A 21,026-nucleotide genomic window follows, 5' to 3' on the forward strand; every position below is an offset into this window, starting at 1 on the left:
TAGATCTCATCTCTCCAAATGGATTGACACCGTCCGTTGCCAATGAAAGCCTGAGATTATGAGGTTCTTCTTTAAAGTGTGGCCACTTTTCCTCTATGTCCATAAATGTTGAACCATCTGCAGGCATTCGAATAATGTCATCTCGACTTCTATTGCGTGCATGGTAATCCATAAATTGTGCCAAACTAGTGCACTTGAATAATCGTTGCATACGTGGAATAATGGGAATATAGCGAAGAACCTTGCGAGGAACCCTTTTTGTTATTTGATCTGTTCGATATCTACTGATATGACATTTAGGGCATTCAATTCAAAATTCATGTTGTTTGTGATATATAATATGATCATTGGGACAAGCATCTATTGCTTGATACTCCATTCCAATATCTTTCATAATGACAAATAATTCTCGGTATGAGCGAGGTAGAATATTTGATGGTGGTAACAAAAAATCACCTATCAATCTATAGCAAAAAAATATAATTTGTTATAATAAAGAATATTAATGGTACATCATGATTCACAGTTTATTATGACATATATGACATACCTTAACATACGTGACATTGTTATGTTGGATAAACCATTCATAACCTTCAAGTTCACCAACAACAATACAACAGAGAGAAGACTTGCTTATGAGCCTTCGTAAAGGGCCACCGATGCCTTCTCAAGTAGAGGGACATCATGAACAACATCAAGGTCATCTTCATCATCATGATTAGCTGCACGAGTACTAAATGAGTCATGGATCAATGTATTTGTACCATCATCTTCAATTGTGTTTTCTGGCTCATGATCGTCATCTTCCATGGGATCATTATCTTCAACTTTGATATTCACACCTCCATGTTCGTCCAATTCAAAAACCATATTCTCAGGGTTGTGTTGATCCATACCATGTGCTCCGGGGTGCTCGACCTATATAAAATTGATAAACATAAATAAACCGTGATCATGATCTCATCATCACGTGATTTATTATGTATATAAATTGTCAAAACGATATAATGAAAAACTTACCAATGGATGATAATCATGTCCACCTTCAATGTGACCATGTAGCCTACAATGTTTCTTCACTGTTTTGATTAGAAGTCTTCTAGTCTTTAACCCCTTACAAATTTTGCATAGACAATAACATTTTCCATCACCTTTTCTTTTCAAGTTAGACCACAATCTAGCAATTGTCTCCTTATTTTGTTGTTCGTTGATATTGTCTGACATGGTATTTCTTTACAGGCAAGAAAATAGAAATTATCATCATTGAACAAAGCATCTTATTGAATTTAGATTTCTAGTTTGCTTATGGTACATCATAGAGCATGGAAAACAAGAAATACTCAATAAATAACAGGATTCATTGATCTAGTATTATCACAATCTGCACTTGGCCTTCAATATTTTCTCCTCCTAACACTGTTTATCCATTACCTGTCAAGTACATAACTCTAAAACCTGTGGCTATTAAAATACATAAGACAACATTGTAGCATCTTATAATCATTTGTTATAAAACCAAAGCACTTGGGAGTGATTTTTTTTTTTTGTCACAGTCCAGGAAAACGGTGTCTACTAGAGCCTTGAATAACTGACTAGAAAGATTTTTAATTCCTTTTCTTTTTCCTTCTGATTTTTTCACTGTCACTTCCATCCTCCGAGTCAGATGCCCTCGCCCTTTTCTTTCTTCTTGTTTTTTCATACTCATTGTCATGCTTTGAATTATTTTTCTTTCTTAGTGACTCCTTACTGCTCTCACTATCAGTTTCACTCTTAGAATCTAAGTCTGATGTATCAGAATATGATGAACCTGATGAACTAGAAGAATCGTCATTAGAGGTAGATACATCTAACTCAGGAATAGACTTTTGATGCTGCATTACAAGCCTTGGCATATTCTTCAAATACTCACGTAAACTCTCAGTGATACCACCAAGACAAATAGAAGTAAAGAAATTGATAGAAAACCATGATTTTTTGGGATTGTCCTTTGGATAAATTGAATCAAAAGACTCCTGCATTGTTGGATCGTTCAACCTTTCATTAAGCAACAATATACCAAGCTACTCTGCCAGCTCCTGCAAGAGAATTTTTTATAAAAATATGGGAAGAGGAAGTAGTATCTTCCTTTGTCTCATGTATATAAGCAAGACAATGTCGTGGAAGAGCATCTGTGCCAAGTAAGTGGGCAAAAAACTTTGCAACATTACATAGTTTATTTGTTTCCAGTCTGTGTATCATAGAACACTGTTGTACAAAACACTTATCAAAAAATTCCTCATAAATTTTATTGATCATACAAAATCTTTGCCCAAGAAGACCATAATAACGAAGGTATGTTCTCTCTTGACTAGGTTCAAGCTTGATCTTTAGTAGCTTATGACCAGCTTCCTCAAAATCAACACTTGACATGATTGTCAAATAAATTGTACGTCTTAAATTGACCAAGTTTGTCTCTGTCTCATCCTATATTCTCAGTGCTTCCTCACCTTCCTCTTCATCATCATCATCATCATCATCATCATCATCATCATCATCATCATCATCATCATCATCATCATCATCATCATCATCTGAATCATCACCTGAATCATTCTCCCCTTCTGCTTCATCTGAAGAAGCATCTCCAAGGATATCTTTCTTCAGTTTTTCATAGGTTGCCTCGTGCTCTAAGAAATCAAGATCTGGCTTGAAAACATCCAAACCAGCTTCTTGATCAAGTTCATCTTCTAGGAAAACTTCATGTGTTAACTGATCTGGATGCACAACTAGATGACCCTCAAACTTAGCTTTGCGAATTGCAAAAAGGCGTTCAATTAAAAACTGCACTCGTTTGTCAATTTCCCCCTCATGGAGAATACCTCTAAATCTTTCAAAAATCCCATAGAGACCTTTGGGTGAAAGGTCTTGCAACAAAGAACCACATTCTTTCACGAACCCAACAACAACCTCTACACTGTCATCTGTGGGGTTCTCTAGTAAAAGGGTGAGAAGTTCCAAGGCAATGATCTCATGTGAAACTTGTTGATTCACTAAATGAGCTATGAATTTGGCTGCTGCTATCAACATGTGCTTGTCATTGCGTTTATATGCCCTCTTAAGCTGCAAAATAATTCTTCGCAAAAGTAGATTGCCAACTTCAGGAAATTTTGTATTTACCACAGCAACCAACGCAGAAAAAACATCTGTAAATCCAGGGGATGCCATCTGGGATTTCATACAAGACCTACAAAATAGACCCCTCCCACAGATGAGATTCTCTGCAAACAACTCTGGAATGATGTTCTTGATGTTAGATGCATTTACCTTGTTTACTAACCCATTGATACTCTTTTGAAGGGAATCCCATGTCATGCGCTGGTATTCCACATTGCTCTTGTCTTCCACATCTTTCATCATTTGAGCCAGCTTAAATGGGGGAATGTAAACACCCCCACTTCTTCCAACACCCTTCTCAGCTCCTCTTGCAACACCTTTGCCATTCCCATTTTGAGATGGAGTAGACACAACACCAGAAGTTTTCACTTCCACTGCCTCTTTGTCCCTCTTGTTTCTAGAAGCCCCTTTACCACTTAATTTATGCTTATTTATGTACATAAACCCATCAGGAAGCATGAGTTTTTGCATATAAGCTCGTCCAAATATTTTACAGTTATTTTTCATCGAGATTCCCTCAGGAGCTAGCAGATCCTGCTTCCATACTTTAATTTTGTTTTCTCAAAGGACAATCCTAAAAATCCATGCAATGCAAACAAATTTTTACACCTTTGTTGGTTGTGGTGGTGTCATAGAGAGTTTACATCAATAAATGAAGAACATGCCAATGCTTTTAATGCAACAGTAGAAGTCTATCTCTTATTCAATATCTCTAGTGAAACCCCATGATCTTTTGTTGGAGTAGAATTTGTTATATTCTAGAAAGGGTCTTGTCCTTTCTTGATGGGATATTCATCTACCTCAAGAAATAACTATTCTTTTCTCCAACAAGAAGTGGAACTAAATGAAGATCTAGCACCATGAAATGAATCCTCAAAAGGATTACTATAGTTAGTTTTGGTAGATAATGATCTCGGTAAAATACTAATGTGGCTTTAGGAAACATTATGTACTAGCTTAGCATACTCTAACAACTTTAGTGCGGCATGCTACATCCAATTAAGTCTCCATCGGTATCTCTATTGTGTTTATGGATTGGGATTCAATGTACTCTTTTTATACACAGATTTTACTTTCAATTGAGGAGGTTTGTATGTACTTACTTGTCTTTCGATTGTATCCCTATTTCAAGAATTTCTTCTATCAACAAATCATTTGTTGTAAGTTGTACAAGTGGAAGCTTGAACATGCCTTCCATCCTAGCCTTGTTGATACGTTCAACACCATCTTGTGCAACAAATCTTTAGAACTCCACTATTTCATTGAAGAGTGAGTAGTAGGGACAATCTAGGACACTTACAAAGGTTTTGCAAGAGAGATAAATAGACCTAAATATTATGGCTTAATAATGATCAATAGGTAAACAGATAAGAAACTCTCAATATCAAAATGACTTTCTCAATTGTCTTTACTAGAAATGGATAGATCTGCTAATAATGGCTTTATGACTGTATGTCAACTTTAGACTCAATCCAAGAAGAGCTAGAACTAATATGCGATATCTAGATTTACAATCTCTATAATATAACAATCCCATAATTATGTTTCCATGCATCTATACCACAACACAAACATCATACTAGTGTTCAGCCATAGCAATTGATATCCTAATTATAGAATGTGAAATATGCACATAACTATGAATAAAGATTAAGAAAAATGAAGAAAGATGCTTATTGCAAACATAATGACTAATGGACAAGAATTGAATTCATTGTAGATAGTTTTGAATATCAAATTCACTTATTTGTGTGCATTTAGTAACTCATGTACTTGTGGCCAACCATTTATCTCTTTCATAAATTAAACACTTATTAACATTAAATGGCTGAGTAATTATGTTTTAGTTGAAATTGAAAATAAAATATTTTATTTCAAGACAACTCACACTATTCCCTATCATATTTTAGACTCTCGGTTTTGTTAGTAGTGGTTGGATGTCTTTGGAGCTGATCATTGCATTTTGTTAGTTACATTTGCCAGCGTACTCCCAGCTTGTGCCAAAATGGGAACTTTGGAACAGGGTATGGACATCCATCAAAGCATAAAAGATAGAGGAATTTTGTCAAATGTAGTTGCAACTACTCTGTTAGCATGTATGCAAATGTGGAAGCATAGACAAGGCACAGGAACTGTTTGACGGATTGCCTCAAAGAAATGTGGTTTCCTAGACTGCAATGATTGCCGGATATGCACAAAATGGATTTGTTGAGAAGGCTTTAGAAACTTTCAAGCAAATGCAATCGGCAAGTGTAAAGCCAAATTCCACAACCATTGCTACTATCCTCACTGCCTGTGCCAAAATGGGAGATTTGGAACAGGGTATGGACATTCATTGAAGCATAAAGGATAGAGGAATTTGTTAGATGTTTTAGTTGCAACTGCCATGGTAGACATGTATACAAAATGTGGAAGCATAGACAAGGCACGTGAACTATTTGATAGAATGCCTGAAAGAAATGTTGTCTCGTGGACTGCAATGATTACTGGATATGCACATAATGGATTTGTCAAAAAGGCTTTAGACGCTTTCAAGCAAATGAAATTGGAAGGTATAAAGCTAAATTCCACAACCTTTTCCAGCATCCTCCCCGCCTGTGCAAAAATGGGAGCTTTGGAACAGGGTATGGACATCCATCAAAGCATAACAGATAGAGGAATTTTGTTAGGTGTTGTACTTGCAAATGCCCTGCTTGACATGAATGCAAAATGTGGAAACATGGACAAGGCTTATGAATTGTTTGATACGATGCCGCAAAGAGATGTGATCTCATGTGAACAATCAACATGCGCGTATACGGGAGGAAGGGATTGCTGCTACAAAATTGAACGCTCACTCCTCAATCACGGTTCTATGGTTTTACGAGATTAAACTAGGGCAATTAACCACCACATGTATATTTTTTTGCAACATGAAATTAAAAACTAGGGCAATTTGAATCTACCTCTTGCACGGGATTGCAAGCAATGCCACAAATGCCTTCGATGCGGGTTTGATGTTCTTGGGGGTTGAAGTCGCCATGGATGCCTACGTGGGATTGCAATGCACAAATGAATTTCCCTCTTCTTCTTTTTTTAAGTAATGGCCCTTGTCGTCGACATTACGATGAACTTGAGCACTTTTTTGAAAAAAAGAAAATTCTCATTGCTAATGCCTTCTTCGTCGAAACCAAATGGAAAATTTCCATCAGAATTATGACGAACATGGGCATTTTTTCAAAAAAAAATCAAATTTGGCCACAATATACCTTCTTCATCGGAAACCTCAGTTGGAAATCTAGTCCAAATGTATTAGTGAATAATGAAGGGGTTTCAAACAATTATGGATAATAATCAATTTTTTTTGCATTCACTGTAATGATTTTGGCATTATAAACAAAGAGACACCATTTAACAGCACACCCATAAATAAAATGATAAATAATGAAGGAGTTTCAAAGAAAATGAAAAGATATTTAGTTGTTTTGCCATTCTTTGTGATGATTTTGGCATTATTAAACATTCTTTGTGAGGATTTTGGCATTATTAAACTATAAGCGAGCATTGAAATGAAATTTTAAACCGCATACAAAGAAATCATCAATGGACAAAGCATAATGTAGCTAGGAAGGAGGTAAACCATCATTGGACATCCAATATGGTTGTTAATATTATTTACAGTGACTATATTGAAAGAAATGCTAGTTTATATTATTTACAGTGACTATATTGAAAGAAATGCTCGTTTATTGAAAATAGTATAATTTGAATTGAAAGATTTATAGCATTTAACGTTCATTAAACATAGGGAATTTAGTTATTTTGTGTGTACCAACTTGAATGTGCGCCCTCAAGTAAGGAATGTGCAGAGGGTATTTGCAGAGCTCAGGAATATGCAATGAATTGGATTGTAGTGAAAGTGACACGAAAAATTCTGTCTTATAATATAATTTGAATGTGCAATGCATTCGATTATGGTAGCTAGCTATTTTTAAATTTGAATTTTTGTGGGAAACACTCGGTCATGTCATATTAAATATGCAGTCCTCCATTGCTTAGAATTGTTCAATTTTCTTCCCTGCTTTGAAGGAAACTTGGTTTTTTAAATTGGATTTTATGCAAATTCTTGGATATTAGGGAGCCTTACACTAGTTGTTGCAAATGCAGGTACCAAATGCAGATCCATTTAATGCATGAAACTGTGAAGTGATATTTGGAAGAATGTACACTTGAGTGTCTAAGAAGTTTACAATTGATTGTTTTTATGTCATGTAATGCACCAATAGTTGTGCATATGTAATTATAATTGGAGTACATCTGTACTCTTAAGCCACTTGCATAAAGTGGCAAATGTAAACATTAAGTTATAAAAAAAATAAAAATGTTTATTATTTGTGCAAGATGTTTTGTATTAAAATAGGAAATGTACCAGTAGTTGTTTTTTTTTTTTACTTTTTGGTTTTCAATTACTAATTCATTTGTGAACATGTATTGGTGTTAAAATAAATATTTACTGGTATTTTTTTATTTATGTACTAACAATTTTTTTTTAATGTTTTGGGGGGTCAACATGGTATTAAGGTGATGGTTATTGGAACTATTTAGTTCAATAATAGATCAAGTTATAAATAAGTTGAAATCAAGAACATCTATATTTGTTGAATTTGTCACAACTATAGGCTATACAAACATAAAGTGAAACCAAATATTGAGTGATTGATTAAAATGTATCACCTTACATTATTTTTGGTCATAAAAGAAAAAAGTCAGAAACATAAAAACTAATGACTTTATTACATTTTTTCTTTAAAACATACAAAAAAATTAGAAAAGTTAAGCTATCTTTGCCTCCTGAAAGACTACCAATTTTTGCTCCCTTGTAATAATATAAATGCAAAATGAAGACAATTCTATTAATGAAGTTATCTCAATAATAAATAAAATAGTATAAACAATAAGTCAATAAGTCAATAAATAATTAATGACACAATGGATCAACAACTATGAACCTCTATTATAATACATTAAGTATAATTAGGTCAATGAGAATTTTTTGTACATATATAACAAGTCAAAATTATAATACACCAATGATGTCTCTATCTTGAATCTTGAGTCCAACAGCCATAAAGTTTGAAAAATATATAAAAAATTGTTTTCTAAATTTATAAAACATATCATAAATTTATAAAAAGAATTATTAAAAATATAAAAAATATCATATCATATAAAAGTATAAAGTTTAAAAAATTTGAAATATAAAAAATATAAAAAAGTTTATGTTTTATAAATTTTTAAAACATATCATAAATTTATAAAAAACTTAAATTTATTAAAAATTTAAAAAATTTCTTGTTGTTTTATGTTTAAATATTCTTTTAGATTAATGTAATAAAATCAAGTTTTAAATTTTTATTTTTTTTAAATAATAATATAAATAAAATATATTTAACAAATTTTTAAAAAATACAAAATATAATATAAATAAAATATAGTTAACAAATTTTTTTAAAATAAAAAATATAATATAAATAAAATATATTTAACAATTTTTTTAAAAATAAAATATATTAAAAATTATACTAAAAATACCTGTTAATGGGTCCATGAGGACTAATCCCACATTAGAAAAAGAGGAGGTTAGATGGGAGCCACCTAGCAAGGAATGGATAAAAATAAACTTTGATGGGGCATCTAGAGGAAACCTGGGAACCTCAGGTGTGGGGGTAGTGGCGAGAAATGACAAAGGGTCCATCCTCTTCAAAGGAGCTCGTCGTCTGCAGGATGGAACAAACAACAAAGCAGAGGCTCAGGCGACACTCCTGGGAACTGAGTTGGCCTTAAACATGAAAGTCCAATGGTTGCATCTGGAAGGAGACTCCCAGGTGATCATCAATGCAATCACTAAGGGCAATACTCCATCATGGAAATTATCTCGTTGGGTGGTGATCATCTAAGAGAAACTCAATCTTTTTGAGGAATTTTGGGTATCCCATGTTAGGCGAGGCGCAAATGCAGTGGTAGACCTACTCTCCAACATTGGATGCGACATGACCAGCCAAGTGGCCAAGTGGTGGAGGGGAGATGGCAGAGTATGGAAGTGGTCTTAAATGCAGTCCTAGAAGCATGAAGTATACAACATGTAGGCAAGGAAACCTGAAATGACAAGTACATCTTTGCAGACTTTGTAATTAAAGGGGTAGTTGCTGAGGCAGATAGTACCAGTTAGAGATGACGACGGAGGGCAACAAATCTGCTATGAAATTTCATTCCTTTTATGTCATCGCGTTTGCATTTATGACCTGTCTCAAACGACGGTAGAGGAATTTGATTCCTTTGGTTTGTGAGCTGGTTATTGAGTTTGTATTTAGTTCAATTGATAAATGGTATCATGTCATTTGCATTGTAGAAGCTGAAATTAATAATGTGTGTAGGTCTAATGAAAGCAAACTTCACTTTGCGAACTGAGAAGAAATTGGTACCATTTCTGGGGATAGTCTCAGAGAAGAGAATGCAGGGGCTATTCAAGTACAAAGAGGAAAAATTGTGGAGTGTTGCATGCCTGATGCTAGGAGAGGAGGTGTCGCACATCCATTTTCTCTATCGGATGAACATGGAGGTGTATTCCTTGATTTTGGCATGGGCATGCGAGTTCGAGCCAAAGGTGGAGAAAATCAGGCTCACTTTGACAAAACTAATAGATGGGGAGTACCTAATCAACCTCGACTCCATTCTGGAGTGGGTAGTGCCTCAGACAGGCATTCACATTAGGGAGGGAGACGATAAGGAGGAGCTACTTCCATTTGTTTGAGGTCCGAAAAACCACATTAAGGAACAATGTCGTGAGCGAGCTCGTATTGGTTGGGAAGCCATGAAGCTCCGTGTAAAACTCATTAGGACAGATGAAGTTTTGAAGGCTCTAAAGGTGGTGGCGTGAATGGAAGTCGGGAGAGAGTTGCGAGATAGATTCGAGGAAGGGCAGGCGGTCCAATTGTTAGCAGGTCTGGAAGGAGGACCCGATTTTGGATGCTTGGAATGCATCCCAAAGATGAAGAGAGAAGCTGCAAAGGGAAAAGCTTTGGCTAATATCGCGAATGAGGAGAAGGGGAACCAAAGCAATAGCGAGTGAGTGGCCATGGGGCCATTGTTTTTTTACATTTTCTTCCACATATTGTTTTGAAAAGTTTGTTTAAGGCATGTCTGTAATATTTGGTGCATAGATGCACAAAATTGGTTTCCTTTCCTTGTTTTAGTTTCAAATTTTCAAATTAGGGCAGGACTGTGAATATTTGGGCCGATGTTTATATCTTTAGCATGGCCTTGGTTGGTTGTATACTTTTTTCTGAATCAATATACTACAAAAATTACTGATCAAAACAAATTATACTAAAAATATAATTAATTATTAAATAAATTATATAAAAATATGAAATGGAGTTAAAAAAATAATTTAAAAAAATTCTCTGCGCAGCCCCGCTGGTTTCATAGTGGGCCCACCTTACATTACCGTGGGGAGGATGGACGGTGGCAACGACGGGGGGCACTGGCTATGGAGCCATGTAAACCACACCTTATAGCCTAGGCCCTCCTGCCTTCCACTCTGCCACTGTCGTATATTGTGCACTTATGCTCAGCCAGGACAACCGTGCAGACAAGTGCAAGATTTTTTAAAGGGCAGGTCCCTTTAAAAATAATGTTATTTATATTTTTTATAAATTTTATTTAATGTTGTGTGTATTTTATTTAATAAATTTTAAATATTTTTTTAATTTATATATTTTTTAACTGTAGTTTATATAATATAATTTTTATATACTTTATATTATAATTGAAAAGTGAATAAATTTTCACTTTTAAATTCAAAAGTAAATAAAGTTTCACTTATAAACTTCATTCAAAATTGCTTAAAGTTAATTATAAAGTTCATTAAACTTTATATTTTATATTAACATTATGTTTATTATTTTATATTTAACTCTACATTTACTTTAAATTGAATTAAATAATTTGGATTGAATATTAAATTACATATTTTAAATTATGTTTTATATTTTAATTGAATTAGTACAAATATAAATATCAATACTAAAATAAATGACAACAAAATGACAACTAAATGTTAATAATTTAAATTTGAAAATAATATTCAATTTTTCAACATAAATATTACATATCGAGATATAATATAATAAATATAAATATAAAAAAATATAATATAAATATATATATATATATATATATATATATATATATATATATATATATATATATATATATATATATATATATATATATATATATATATGGAATATAAATAAAATATATTAAAAAATAAAAAATATGATATAAATGAAATATATTAAAAAATAAACAAAATATAATATAATATATATATATAAACTACACTTAAAAAAATATATAATTAAAAAAATATTTAAAATTTATTAAATAAAATACACACAACATTAAATAAAATTTATAAAAAATATAAATAACATTGTTTTTAAAGGGACTCGCCCTTTAAAAAAACTTGCACTTGCTTGCACCGTTGTCTTGGCTGAGCATAAGTGCACAATATACGACAGTTTACATGGCTCCATAGCCAGTGCCATAGTGGGGAGGTGTATTTACGGTAGCCGTAAAATCGCTGGAGCATGGACGAAGCGGACGATGTTTTTCCCAAAACAACTTTTGCACGGTCTACGACACAGTGGTACCTGATTGCAAGGAAGGGACATAGGCATAGGCTAGGCTAAGCAGTACATTTTACATTGCTGCTTAGCCAGTGCCCAATAAAGAACACTGGGATTTCATCCATCTTGATCAAAGCATTCATGGTAAACACTGACAAACACATGTCACAGTATGATTGATTAGGTAAGGAATTTCTTTCTGAAATAAAAAATGTTCATGGCAGCCATAGTTATTTTCTCTTCTTAGCAGAATGAAGTAACAAAAACTCTAAATTAAGTAGCCGACTTTTACAAAATTACAAAAACCCTAGATTTTTATTTAACATAAAAAAAGAGAAAATAAATCTTGGAGTGCTTAGGATGCAGTAAATTTTGAGAGTTGGTAGTAACTTTGCATATCGCATCTAACAGTGCAGAATTTGTTGAAATATGATATTTGATGATTTGTTCAGAATAAGGTCTGTAAATTTTTTATATTCTAGAGCAAAGACCATCTCCAAAACATACAAAAGCTTGAAACATTTTTCATTTGTCAAAATATAGTAATTGTTTTGTGCCAAAGAATAGGGTAGTTGTCATTCTTTAAATATAAAAAACAAAGCAACGTGGCTGTGTCAAAACTTAATTTCATGGCGTAACTAAAGAACAAATTTTACAAATGAATATGTGATAGTCAAATTCTTTGCTAACATCACAAGATATGCATTTATGTAGAAATAATCATGTCATATGCCACTGTTTATAACCAAATAATTTTTTTTATTCTTAGATTTCTTACCAAATAGATGAACATTGATTAGAAAAATGAAGAGGTACAACAAAATTTGATCCAACGAAAATCAATTATTATCTGCAAGTAGAATAGGTACAATTTCCATTTGTTAAACACCCATAATTAGAACTAACAAGTGCACAAGGACCTTCCATCTTGTTCCTTCTATTGATCTCCCTCTCTATCTCTTTGTCTCTCAACTATCAATTGCTGAACATTATTAAAATAAAGGACAAAGAGTCATATCAAGAATGTTTAAATGGTTAACCATTATCTGTCATCTATTAGTTTTTCAAACTTGTTAAATGAATGATGATAATTTTATTAATGTTATTTTCTTTGAGCGAATCTTTCGTAATTAAAATTAAATGTAAAACTTCCTTAAAAAGTTATGGGTCCAATAAAGGAAACTAAATTTATGAGAGTGGAATTGTATTATTTCAATATTATGAAAATATTTATTATTTAAGAAATATATGATTCAATTATTTAAAAATAATGATTTCTTTATTTTAAAAAATGTTTTATAATAAATATATAATTTCATCAAAATGTTTGTATTTAATCTAGAAATCTAATATTCTTTAATAATTATTGAAAATTTCAAAAAGAAAAGGTAAGGTTTTTAATTATTTTTTTAATATCTTGGTTAAGTAAATAAATATAATGAATTAAAAAATAAGTAATTTAGAAATAAATGTTTGGATAGATAATTGAAAAATAAAAATAAATAAATCGGGAGATAGATATACTTAGCTTTAGAATTAAGAAATTTTTATATTGATTCTTTGTTATCAATTTACTATTGCTAGATAAACAACTACTTATATCTATTATGCTTTATGAAAATTTTACTATCTTGGAAATCAATACGAAACAATCACATGCCTTGCTAGGTCAATTTTAACTACAATAAATTGATCTAGTATATAAAAAATTTCAATCCACACATAACTAATTTGATGTCACAACCCTATTCCCCAAACAATACTATATATTAATTTGTTCATTTACAATTTTATTACATATAAATTAAAATAAATTTTGAATTTTGAATTATTTCATTATTAGTTCTTGCCCATGGTAGGATACTTATGCATGTTCAATTGTTCAATTACTTTATCCAATCAATGTAAAGAATTAAAATGTTTATTCTAATACATACTACAATTTCAATTATATATCATACCTCAATTATTAGAAAATTATTATTTTTATTATTATCTAGATTTATATACATAACTTTTTTTCTTATAATAAAACTAGAAAATGATCTTAATATCCATAAAAAAAATATTTTTAAATATATAGTTGAATTATTTAAAAATAAATAAACATAGAACATAACTATAACTTCTCATAAATATTACATAGCTATTTTACTTAGTAAAAAATTGTAGTTCCTCTAAAATATAAATTTTGCTCTTAAAATAAAAGAAAACAACATATATACTTAATCTCTTATCAAATGTGCTTCCTCCACAAGATATTGCTAAAATTAAAAAACAGACAACATATATACTTATCTTTATCTCTCTATTCCTTTGTCTTAGTGTCACATCTCTCTCTACACACACGCATCTTTCTCTTTATCACTTTCTCTCTATCTATCTCTATGTTTATCTCTCCCTCTCCCTCTTTCTCTTCTTATCCCCCTCTATCTTCATCCCTACTTTCATCTACTCTACACTAACCATACTAATGGTAGGAACCAATAAATCAGATTTAAGAATTTTACACAAGTCTATAGTACCTAGAAAATTCAATTTTCAAAAGAAAAAAATACTCATTTTTGTACATTTAATAAATGACATGTCATTGAAATGACAAAAAAAGCAATAAAATAATTTAAAATATTGATAAAGGTAAACCAAGTCATAAATTAGAGTGACTAAACCTGACCATCGAAATATAATATAATATTATCCAAAATGAAGAGATTTATTTCCTTGACCCAAAAGGACAAATTTAGACGAGTAGTTTGTCCTTCGATATAATTATGGAAATAATAGTTGAGAAGGTATTTAAGGTTTATAATTTAGAAATTAGGATTTCATATAAATATTTAAGTTTGTAATAGTTATTTAAGATTTCAATTTGATGTTTTAAGGTTAAAAATTATTATTTTTTATTATAAATATATTGATTATTCTATTTAATGATTTTTAAAATAGATGTGTAAGTAAATTTTATTTACTTAATCATTTTAAAATATATAATTATATTACCATTTTAGTATACATATAAATTTACTATATAAATTTTAATGAATTATTTATTTTATATATTAAAATAAATTATTTGATAGTTTTAAATATTTTTAAAATTAAAAAAAATAAAATTATTTAGTACAAAAATATTCATTAATTTAAACTAAATTAATGACAGAGCTAATTTATTTATCTTTTTATTTTGTATTTATGTAATTACAACATTTTTTTTACTCACATTGGACCATATTGAAAATAGTAGGTAGAAAATTCAATTTTCAAAACAAAAAAATACTCATTTTTGTAAATTTAATAAAAAAATATTTATTACAAAAATATTCATTAATTTAAACTAAATTAATGACAGAGCTAATTTATTTATCTTTTTATTTTGTATTTTATGTAATTACAAATATATCATTTTTTTTACTCACATTGGACCATATTGAAAACAATAGGTAGAAAATTCAATTTTCAAAAAAACAATATAATAATTTAAAAAATAAATAAACTATCAGTTTGTACAAACTAGATAGAGTGGCATTAAATATATTATTAATTAATTCACTGAAGGTGTCTCTATATGAGATTGACGACCTCATAGAACAAATCGACGACATATAATTCTTTAGAAACGTGCAAGAGGATGCATTACATCTAAACCTTACACGTACATTATCTCTACCTTTATCTCTCCCTCTACCTCTTCCTCTCTATCTATCTATCTCCTTATCTCTCTCTCTCTCTCTCTTTCTATTTTTATCTTTTCCTCTACCTTTCTCTATCTCTCTATGTATTTCTCTCCCTCTTCCTCTCCCTCTATCTTTATCTATATTTTTATTTACTCTAAACTAATCATACTAATGACAGGAACTTGAGGCTTTGCATCCTTGTCCATTATGCTTTTGCTTATTTTAAATCCGTTTCAACTGGGAAAACATTAAGAGGGGCATTACAACAACACTGTAGCATACATCTGTACAAACACCATCGGATATCATATTTTAAAATATGATTTATGAAAAATAGTTTCTAAATAAAATTGTTTGCAATACATAATATTTTCAATTGCATCCTATTAATTTTTTTAAGTATCAAGTTTCAAATTAATTTTATTTTTATATGAGAGCAAAGTTAAAAGTAGAGTATAAACATTTTCAATTTAGATATTTGATCTAAAATAATGATCTTACAAGAATTAATTATTTGTCAATTTTTATTTTTGGAATACTAGATAATATTATTTAAGTTACTTTATTATATTTTTCAATAGTATTTTTAAAATCGAATTATATCTTGTATTATTGAAATAGTAACATATTTTCACTAATAATGACATATATCAATAAAATTAACATATAATAATAAAAAATTATATATTAACATATATTAATAATAAAAATATTAATATTAAATCACCAAAATTTAAACATTAAAGTTTTAGGTTAAAAATGCATACTAAAAGAATCATAAAACAAAAATTAAATTAAAAATAATAATAAAAAAGAAATACTCAAGCACTCCATCATTGTTATTGATTCTTTCAATGCCATTGTGAAATGCACAAAACCTAGTCCAAATCCCATTATGATGCATATGCAAGAAAACATTTTCTTAAGTAGTCAATGCTAAATTCACTTAAAAAGAGCAACACGAATTGTTATTTCACATTCCATATTCGCTTACTTTTGTGGTGGTTTTATTAGAGAAGTGAGGCAATTTTGTAACTATAAAAGTGGGCTTCTTGGATTCTTTTGGGTCTCCCTTGAATGCTTCCCATCTATTTTTGATACTCAATATCTACTTTGAATCAAAATGAAAATGTAAGACAGTGTATCAAAGAGATGGTGACTAAAAATTATAACATTTAACATGAAATAAACATGTTCAAAATGTGAGGATTTCTTCAGTATGCATTAAAACTATCTCAATAAATTCAAAATGAGAATTTGATAATTAAAATAAACATCAAATAGGTTTATAGATTTAGAATACTTTACTCTTCCCATTCAATAATTTAAAACACTTTAAATATAATCATAGGTAAAAGCTAATAAATTATTACAATAAAGTATAGTGTGGACACCACAATTTAAATAAATATTAAAAAAGTTGCAGATAAAATTGCCTTCACATGAGGTAAGAAAGATTTGGATGTTGGAGATAAGGTGATATGGGGGTCAAGCTAGGATAAACCCCTCTAAATCACGCATGTTCATTGCCTAGCCAAAATCCTATCAATCCTCGCTAACATGGTGGTAGGACATAGCCAACATCAAAATTTGCATTATAAATGGAATAAGACTCTTTGAGATAGAATAAAAGAAAGGTCAAAGCTACAAATGTATAATTGAACCAGAACAAAATAAAGATTATTTCCTAAATTTGTTGAAATTTTAAAATCATAAATTATTAGTTTGCCAAAAAAAAACAAATTTGAAACCAACGAATATATTTCTAACCTAGAAAAATGAAATAAAAAACTTCAAGACTATGCTAAGCTACCACAAACTTTAAAATCCTACAGAACATCCAATATTACCAATGAAACAAATAAAAGAAGTAAATTAAAACAAATAAACATCCAATTGCTATCTCATTGTGTCCTATCACCTTTGATCTTGCTCGTTGATGTGATTGCTCTCATATTGCACTTAATTTGATTTTCAAGATAACAATAGATGAACGGGCATTGATATTTGAATGCTAAATGCAAGCTATGTGATTTATGCAATATAATATGCAGCTATATGAACTTCATGCAAAACCTATGCTAAGCTAAAGGCACACTTGAATTACTAAATGCTTTGTGATTTATTCTAAGATAACTTGATTGCAAGATAACGACTAGTTTCAAATTGTTGCCTTGCTTGTAGAGGTTTTAAAATGAAGTTCATAGAAGGTGCAACTAAATTCTGGTATAAGGAGATATGGTTGAAGGTTTGCAGATGCCATGAAGTAAAGCAGATTGATGACTTACCTTGCAGCCAAAGGATTATTAAAATAACCAAAGATAACCAAAGGGTTATTAAAAGGCTTGAATTCAATTGCAGGCTTTGACTTTACTTATAAATAATTTTGATATCTCTACCAACCACCATTTTCCCCTTACAATGGGTAGAATGCAAAGATAAAGTTGGGTGAAGACACAGGTGATGCAATTTTGGAGTCAAGCATCCCTGCTTGATCAAAACCATCAAAGTTCTCCTTTACTAGGAAATGCAATGAGAATCTTGTATCCTAGTATTCTCTATATCAATAATCACAAATGTACAATAGTGGCATGGCTCATAAGGTAGTTTCCATTCATGGAAGCTTTCTATGTCTCAACACCAAAGCTTTCATGCATATTGGTATGGATGTTATAAGACATCCTATACATGCAATACATGTTACACATTCTTGTAAATGACCGGTAGCTTGTTACATTCCTTATAATTATAAAAGGAATACCAAGGTCATAAAGAAGGATTCTAAAATTTTCTTATCTCTAGGGAGAGTAGAAACAGGGATTTGTCTTATCTATTTATGTAGGGTGGTTTCATTGTGAAAGAGATTAGAATGTACTCTTTCTCTTAGTAGTTTTTTAATTACTTCATGATAAACTACTATATTGTTGCTAAGATTGTCTCCATTTGTACTTTCAGATGTTACTTGAGTGATGAATCATAATATTAAGGATATTTTATTTTGTCTTGGCAAATTCCTTGTCAATGTGTTAACATTAGGCATTAATGCTCGAGTGGTTCACTCATTTGAAATGATCTACTACTTGGGTTTAAATTCTTGATCTCAGAATGTCTTAGACATAAGCAATGGTTTGTTGAAGCTATTCACTATTTTTTGGCGTAAATAACCAATATAGAAAACACGTCATGGTTGATGTAACTTGTATATATATTGATAGTATGAAGAAAGAATAAGTATCCGGTAGATTACTGAGAGTGGGGGTGAATTAGTAAATAGAAAAACTGATACAAACTTCCCAAACTCAATCTCAATCACACAAAGTAAACTTATCAATGAAATACCACTGTCAAAATCAATACTCATAAGAATATCGGTTGACTATTACAACAACTTAATAGTAAACAACATTTAACTTGTAAACATCCAAATGCTTTATCATATGTCAACATACTTCATTTCTCAATGCTTCCAGTTATCATGCCTTATCAGAAATAGTTAAGTAGTTAATCAAATCAACCATAAGATCATAACCACAAAAACATTCACCACATGACACAAGTATTTATACATGGAAAACCCAAATAGGTAGAAACCACAGTGAGATGAGACTCACAAGATAATATCTGAACTCTTCTAAAGTTCGCCCTGTTGGGAGCCAAGCATGTTAAATCTTTTACAAAAGTCTTGTTAAGAACTAATCCTGTTAGGAATCACCCGGTTAAGGGATTGACTACAAATGCCTTGTTAGAAGCAAATACCCTGTAAGGAGTAACCTCGGTAGAGGATTTGAAAATCCAATCTAATGGACCACCTTGTTAGAGGATTTAATAAGTAACCAAGCTTGTTAGAGCTTACCCAGTTAGGGAATTTTAATTATGTTGTAATTGTTAGAAAACAATAGGAGTGTGCTTGATCTGTCTGAATAACACTACACTTGCTTGATCAGATCCATTTAAGCTTATATCTGCCTTTACTCAAACTGCAGACTCATTCTCTAGTTCGGCAACCACACACTCAACTGATTTCAGCCAATTCTTGCCAACACTAAACAAAACAACTTCATCAACCTTAAATACAAATCAATTAGGTCAGTAACACAACAAAAACCTAATTCTCTCATCAAGATTACAAACAAGTTAGTACAAGTATGATCGTTGAATTTCATAACAATCTCTACACATCAATCAAGAAAACCTCAACCACTCCTTGATTGCCACTTCATCAAGCTCAGTAACTTATCACACGCTTTGCATTAGATGTAATACACTTTGCTTATTCCCTATACAAACAAACAAATACACCAAAACAATTTGAACTTGTCTCCATACAATGTCCATACATGTCACCATCATTACCGCTCAACATCTGATCATAAAACAACATAACCAATTCAACAACTTTAATCGGTTAGGGTTTAACAAAAACAACTGATAGGGTTTAACCTTTTACATTGGTTACCAATTCAACTTACAAACTTACATACCAGTTTACAATATCCTTCACAAAGTTCTTCCTACCGATTACAAGACAATATCAACAATAACAGTAGCGGTTCAATTGATATCAATGACAACATAACATGTCATTAATGCAATCTTCATGCAAATGCCAACAATCTCCCCCTTTGGCATTGATGGTTGTTGGTGTAAATAATTATTCATCATGGATATTATTACACCTTACTTAATTTTACTTAGGTACATGCATTTAATAGTAGTTTGGGTATGAGACACTTGGGTGTTTGTGTCACATTGGGATAGTGTGTGTAGGAGAATTTCCACCTTTTATGGTGTAGATCTTATCTTGTTGTTACATTCCACCTCATGTGGAATATTTTATTGTTTCTCCTACCCACCACACCTATTTCCTACCTACCCTTGTTTCTTATTGAGCCACATGTCATTTTTATGTGCTCACATATCCCTAGTCTTGCCTATATAAGCAGGCTCATCTACTTTGTTTGTACGAACAATCATTGAACATCTTGTAATGATCTAGTTGATCATATTTTGTATCTTGATAGAATACAGTTTATTCCTATCATCTATTTTGTTCTCTCTTATTTGTGCTTTCCATTGCCTCTTGATCTTGGCAAAATCTCACATGGTATCAGATCCATTAGAGTGCCATTGGTTTGCCAATTGAGAGAAATTTGATGCTATTTGGGGTTGTGTATTTTGGAGCTTTCTATTGTAGGTTATTATTGGAGCTTGTTGGGTCAAATCTGAGGTCACCATTGGATTGAGGAGGTCCAAGAAAGTCATTTTTGCATTTTCTTTCATCCAAATCGAACTTCGGAGGCCAAATCTAGAGGAATTTGAAGTTTGAAGCTATGACGAAAATTTTCCAGAAATTATAATTTTGCAGGCAATTTTTGAAATAGTGATATCTCACTCATCCAGACTCCTTTTTTCGAGCAATTTTTTTTTGTTTTGGGGTAGAATTTCGTGATCTATATAGTGGTGCAAAATTTTTCTGATTTTCGGATATAAGGTTTTTGACAATCGTGAAATCCTGATTTTTACA

Source organism: Cryptomeria japonica, chromosome 1, assembly GCF_030272615.1.
Source record: "Cryptomeria japonica chromosome 1, Sugi_1.0, whole genome shotgun sequence".
NCBI classification, from domain to species: Eukaryota; Viridiplantae; Streptophyta; class Pinopsida; order Cupressales; family Cupressaceae; genus Cryptomeria; species Cryptomeria japonica.